This window comes from Cydia pomonella, chromosome 13, assembly GCF_033807575.1.
Source record: "Cydia pomonella isolate Wapato2018A chromosome 13, ilCydPomo1, whole genome shotgun sequence".
Lineage (NCBI taxonomy): Eukaryota > Metazoa > Arthropoda > Insecta > Lepidoptera > Tortricidae > Cydia > Cydia pomonella.
The window spans coordinates 9,396,781-9,403,639 of NC_084715.1; positions in this window are offsets into that span (position 1 = coordinate 9,396,781).

Sequence of the window (6,859 nt, forward strand, 5' to 3'; positions counted from 1 at the left end):
TACGGTTTGACACATAACTATGTACATATCAAAGAGTAAAGTAAGTATACAAAAGAGTAAAGTATATAAGAAAAGAGAGCATTTTTATGGAAACTAATTTCGAAGCGCTATCTCCGATTTGCATCCGAAACTACCTATGTATGTATGCGTGCACATCTAGATTATATTCATCCGTATGCGTAGGTACTTGCGTATCGTAAAACCACCGAACTATAGTCCAAAGCTCCCAACTATGGTCCACAAATAAACTCAATTTTTCTCGTTCAGGTGTGTATTTTACTATATTTTTGTACTTCTAAGGCAAAGTATGTTTATAAATGGAAGGTAAAACTAGGATTAAACCAAAAGGAACATTGGTATAGATACTTAATTTCCTTTTGAACTTGTGGACCATAGTTGCAGTATTGGACTATAGTTGGGTGGTATTACGGTACTACATAATATTAGGTCTTCTTGGGCGGTTTACAAGTTGTTTTTTTTGTTTGATTTCTTGTAACTTCGATAGTTTTTTTTGTTTAGAAGGTATCAAACAAAATATTAACTTGTAAGCCGCCCAAGTAGACCTATTATTATGTAGAAAAGTTTTAAAAGCATGGAAACCACAAAAAAGACATACTTTATAGCAAAGCAAGTATATGTTTATTGTTTTCAATTTGGTATACAAGATAGTAATAGACTAGGTATTGTAAGTACTTGAATTGTTCTTCTTTTTACCTTTGGTCATCTTTGTGTACAAAGCTGCATTAGCTTCGTCTTCTGTGACTTGTGTCTCAGTCTGACATAAAACTCTTTCCTGTGTGTATCGACGTTGATACAAAATACTAAGATAAATAGACTGATTGCCTGAGTTCGAGTTACCTAATGATTCTAAGACCTTATTAAATGAAATATAAGTTTACTATCAACTTGTCATCTATACTTGTTTATTATCTTAATGAACTTATATTGTTAGGAAAGAGAGGTCGGTTATTCTATGGACAGTGCGGTTCATACCTTATTCAAATGATGTAATTGGAGTATGTCTCCCTGGTTCATGAGCTCCAAGCGCAGAGGCCAGCTCTAACTTGATCTTATACCACCACCTGTGTAGAAAATAGATTTATGACCATGGGTCACTAAGGTATCCTTAACCTGTATCATAATATAACACATCTATCTCTCAAGATAGATGTATGAACATTGTAACATGTATATAATATGTATGTAGGAACAGACAACAAGAAATCAATATTCATAGTAAAGTTCAACATTGTCCCACAGGACTCAAAGTACATATACAGGTATGCATGTCTGTGTAATAGTCACAACTGTCTATGTCTTGGTAAGTCTCATCAGTCAACCTTTGCACTGGATAAGGAGTGCGGTGACCTGGTCGCAACCAGTCACAATCCATAGATCAATTCCATAGCATGCCAAATGAGGGAAACACCAGTTCCTTGCTATGGCCAAGAGTGCACCAGATGAAGGATGTACCAGCTCCTTGCAGGTCACTATCAATTCCATGGCATGCCAGACGAAGAAAACACCAGTCCCTTGCTATGGCCAAGAGTGCACCAGATGAAGGATGTACCAGCTCCTTGCAGGTCACTATCAATTCCATGGCATGCCAGACGAGGGAAACACCAGTCCCTTGCTATGGCCAAGAGTGCACCAGATTAGGGTTGGGCTCAGGTCGGCAGACGCATCTCCGACCTGACCATGACATAAACAAGCACACCTCTGCTCGTAACCAAAGAGCATGTAATCATTACGTTCTCTCGCAACATCATCACACGTCATGTCACGTCTTTATAAGTCAACTCAACACATTGCGGTCAGTACATTGAATCTAGTCATACATAGATTTCACAATAAATAAATATAGAAAATATATGCGTGGGACGAACAAGTCCTCTTTTATATACTCATTATACTTAGCTTTCAGATAATTAGAGAGATGATGCTCTGGCTGTACGAGGCTGGCTTCCGGCACACGTTAATAAATAAGTTAACAAACTTGAAACTTCATGTGTGAGAAACAGGAAAGAAAAGTATGGTTTGCTTACCATAGACAATATACAAAATGTTACATGTGTTGCCATGTGCAACAATGCGTACATCGCGGAAGTCCGCGACACTGTGCGCATAACTGACTTGCCTAGTTCTCAATTGAGCGTTTCTTGTTATTGTTTGTCGTTGTAAGGACAGGTAAAGTGCACATTAGGAGCATTCCTGGTAATTTCGTCTCGCTCTCTAGCTCCGTAAACAGTTCGCACCAGATATTCTTTAAAATAAACACATGCGATGCGTAATGATGTCGTGGTTCGGGTACTTCTTGTACTAATGAATTTCAGGCATAGGACGTATGTCTCGTCTACGCACGTACCTCCATAGATGCACTCTATCTCGTCTAACTTAGCTTAAACAAAATTAAAATAATCATCGCTTCTTTTCATCGCTGCATTAGCGCTAAGGAGGATGGTATTTTCTTCTTACCTTCGAAAATATCTGAACCTCCCGGCATTGCTTTGAACACTGTTAAAATTTTAAACCTCCAGGTTTGGTAACACTAGAACTATTCGGATTCTAATTTCCCTATTTGAATTTGACTCGTGTTTAATGCTAGCTCCGATTTTACTCTGCTCTGCTCTGCACTTTAAAATGAATAGAGAAATAATAAGTTCATATCAATCATATCTCTGTTTACATTTATTTGACAGTAAACAACAGTTGCTAGGTAACAACATTATGAATAAAAATAGATCTTGACATACGAGGTATATGCAACCTTCTTAATGTTGTATTCATGCCTTTAAATTGTACCAATTTTATAGTGACATCCGGTGATGTAGTTTGCACAATCGGTAGTCAACTTTACGCAAAAGTAGGTTATCGGATGCCATTAATAGAAACCGCCGCCATCTTTACTAATGTTAACTACGTTTCTAAGTGTCGCCCCCCTGATAAATATACACGTAACACCAAAGCCCCCCCGTTGTCTGTTCTCAGTACAAAATTTGATACTCTTCTTCTTCTTCTTTACTCAAGCCGTAACCATTTAGGTGGTGGGCAAGCTGTGTATGCCTGTGTGGGGGTTTTTAACCAACTAATAAAATATGTTTTCTGCAAGAATTGAGTTATATGATTATATCATAAAGTATTCATTATTCATTAGCATTTCTATGATGTTAATTTTTAGTAAAGATATCGAAGCTTCAATTAATTGCCCACCACCAAAGTGGCTACAGCTTGAGTATCAAATTTTGTACTGAGAACAGACAACGGGGGGCCTACCGTAAAAACGGAAAATCCCATACTGCGAGGCTCTTTCTCTTTTAGTCTTACTAAGACGTAATTAGAGTGACAGCGAAAAATGCCCGCTTTTGACGAACTTTTGATTTTCGCGGTTATAGCCCAGTGTCAAACCGAGAGTTGTAACGTCATCAGAATCTTCGATATCGTTTCGACGTGGGTCACGTGACGTGTGTTAAAAGATATTTTATATTCAATATTTACAAAACTATGGTCATTAGAGGTCCACTACATGTTCTTATAATCCATAACAATTTATTGGGATACAAGTCCGCCCTAAGATTCGTAGATGTAAACAACCCTATTATTTTACTAAATATACTCTAAATTAGGCACTAATATAAACATATCTGTCTTTCTACCGCTCTTGCATATTCGAGTGATAGAGAGGGAAATACTAGACGTTGTTCGCGGTATAGGCGCGGTAAGACGTGCAAGAAATAATTAATGCGCCTTTAAATGATTTCTTTGCCTTTGCTGAAACGCGGATAGTGACCATTGTCTAAATAGGTACTATATATATTTTGGTTAACGATTTACTAACTTAACTTTCACGAATCACGATGTTTTCGATGAAGGAAAAACATCGCATGGAAACCGGACTAATCTCAATAATTTCCCCTCTGGGTTGGGAGGTCAGATGGCAGTCGCTTTTATAAAAACTAGTGCCTTCGCCTATTACTTATTGGAATTAATTTCCACGCGAACCACAAACTTCCATGAGCAGCGGCCAAAAGCCGGGACAACGCCAGGAAAATGATGAACAACTTAAGTACTAACCTATGTATAAAATCCTGTTCAGGCAAAGTCTAAGATATCGATATGAATAAAGGGGAAAATATGTATATGAAACTACCTTAATGTCTGGGCACCGGTGAACTTGGTCTCTCTTTCTTTAGTGTATAATATATATTTCAGTTTATATTATGCACCTAATAAAACAAAGTCCCCTGGCGCGTCTGTCTGTCTTATATGTATGTTCGCGATAAACTCAAAAATTACCGAACGGATTTTTATGTGGTTTTCAGTTATTGACACATTCTCGGCGGGTTTTCTGTTCGTAGTCGCTTTCATCTACAAAGCTGGAAAACGCTGGGATCGGCTACGAGCGTAGCGCTACGAAAACATTGGTAGCGAATGTGATAATAGAGTGATTCTTGAGGAAGGTTTAGGTGTATAATGTATTAAGGTTATGTGTAACCCGTGCGAAGCCGAAGGGGGTCGCTAGTAATTTATATATAGTAAAATGACTACTTAAAAAACAAATCAAAAAATATTTCATAAAATAATTTGATAAGATAAGATAAGATAAATGCTTATCTGCAAGAATGTAGGTATTAGGGTGATAAATCGGGTTTTCATTTACATTCTGCCATTTAATGGCGTGCAAAATTGTGTCGCATTTTATATACACAGTAAATAAATGTCAACATATCATGAAACTAATAGGGTTGTTTCCAATTTTTTTAAACGCTTGTATTACGTTCTATATCAACTAAAAATTCAACTTTTATACTAATAACGGCTTTAAATATGTTAAATTAACAAAATATATTTTGAAAGATGCTCTCGCGCCCAAAACGCTCTTTGGCGTCACAGTTTACGGTTTGACACATAACTTCATAGGGAGCGTGCATGAACTGTAGGAGGCAGCACAGGAGCCGTCAGATTTTTGGCGCGAGGCGTAAATGTGATGTTTATTCCGATTTAGCCCACAAGATGGCAGAACCTATTATGTACAAGTAAACAAGTGACGTGTAAATATACATGTTTATGGTTCCGATTCAGGTCACAAGATGGCAGACCCTCCAACGCGCACGGTCCCTATACACACGTAGAAGATACGAACTGTCAACTGACATTTGTCATTTGTTGTTTATCGCCTAACTGTCAACAGTGTCAATCCGAGAGTTGTGACGTCACCAGAATCTTCAATGACGTTTCGAGTTTGGTCACGTGACGTGTGCCAAAAGATATTTTAAATTCAATATTTACAAAAATATTGTCATTACAGGTCCCCTAAAAGTAGTTTAACATGTTCTTATAATCCAAAAGAATTTATTGGGATACAATTCTCCCCTAAGATTTGTACATGGAAACAACCCTATTAGCAATGATTTCTTTAGTTGAATATGGTCGTACACATGGACCTAATTGTTCCTCTATGGCCGTAAGAGCAAATGATCCACTCAGGAATGGGAATAATGGTATAGTTCGTGTTATCCACGATGACGCGCAGATTTGTCAAATCTAGCCTTTAATAATATGACATTACGAGTCAAGGCACACGTTGTCGTGAATGACACGATGTATACGAGCTATAATTAATTGCTTCAATATGTACCTACACCAAAAATAGTATCACGTTATTCTACTGCGCTGTTAATAGTAGTACTGTCGGCGTTTTCGGATATGTCTGAGCAGCCAAGATGCTCACAAATATCTGAACATGCCTCTAACGAGTTAAATTTCGCCGGTAGGGGCGCTAGTGTCTTTCAAAATGTCAAATGCATAGTGTTTTTAGGGGTAACAAGCTTTCGCGTTTTTTCACTCCTTATTGTATTCATTCATATTATGGTATTTTTTTTCTATTTTATTATTCATGGTAAACATTAAATATAGTTCAAATTTAAATTCAAAAATTTATTCTGCAAGTAGGCCTCAAGGGCTCTTTTACAAGTCAGTACAACATTTATAGTAACATCATATAGTGACATGAAAAATACATAACAACATTTATAAATACAACAGCCAATACCTGGGTAAACATTACATTATAATAATCTTAAAATAAATATTTAAGTACTACAACATTTATAAATACAACAGCCAATACCTGGGTAAACATTACATTATAATAATCTTAAAATAAATAATTACTACAATACAATAGAGATGTATAGTCTCTATGGTTAAAAAAACATTAAATCTGGAGATGTAAAAGGTCCCCAATGTCAGAGTACTAATACTAATAAAATTTGGAGGTGTAAAGTCTCTCCAAGTGTCAAAATAAAATTTATACTAAATAAAATTGTAGCGGTTTATAAATGTTAGCGGTTTCAAAAAGTTCCAACTAAAATATATGCAAAAGTAAACAGGTTTAAACAACGGCAAATTTAAATTTGTGTATATGAACGTATTATTATTTTAAATAAGCAGAGCAGAATTTTGAGAGCTGTTCTGAATCACCAACTACAGTGGCGCCAACTGGTGAGCCCAAAAACAGTAGCCCTCATTGTCAAGGCGTTAGAACGCAGATATTTTTGACCACATCGCCGATATATCTGATGGCGACTGTAATATCGTAGCACTTTTTTTTCTACGTTTCTTATGTAATGGCCACCCAGAATATATAGTTTTTATTGTTGTAATTTTTGTCGTACTCAATAAATTTTCTATGGCCGGCACATTGCCAAACAATTTCTTCTCGTACAGTAGTAGGTAAAGATATGTTAAGCCTGATTTACATGCGTGCCGAGACTTGCCAAGCGTCAGGGACGTAGCTATGCGGTGGAATGAGTTAGCAATTTCGCTTGCTAAGGAGTTAGGCGCAAAAGTGTAAACATAT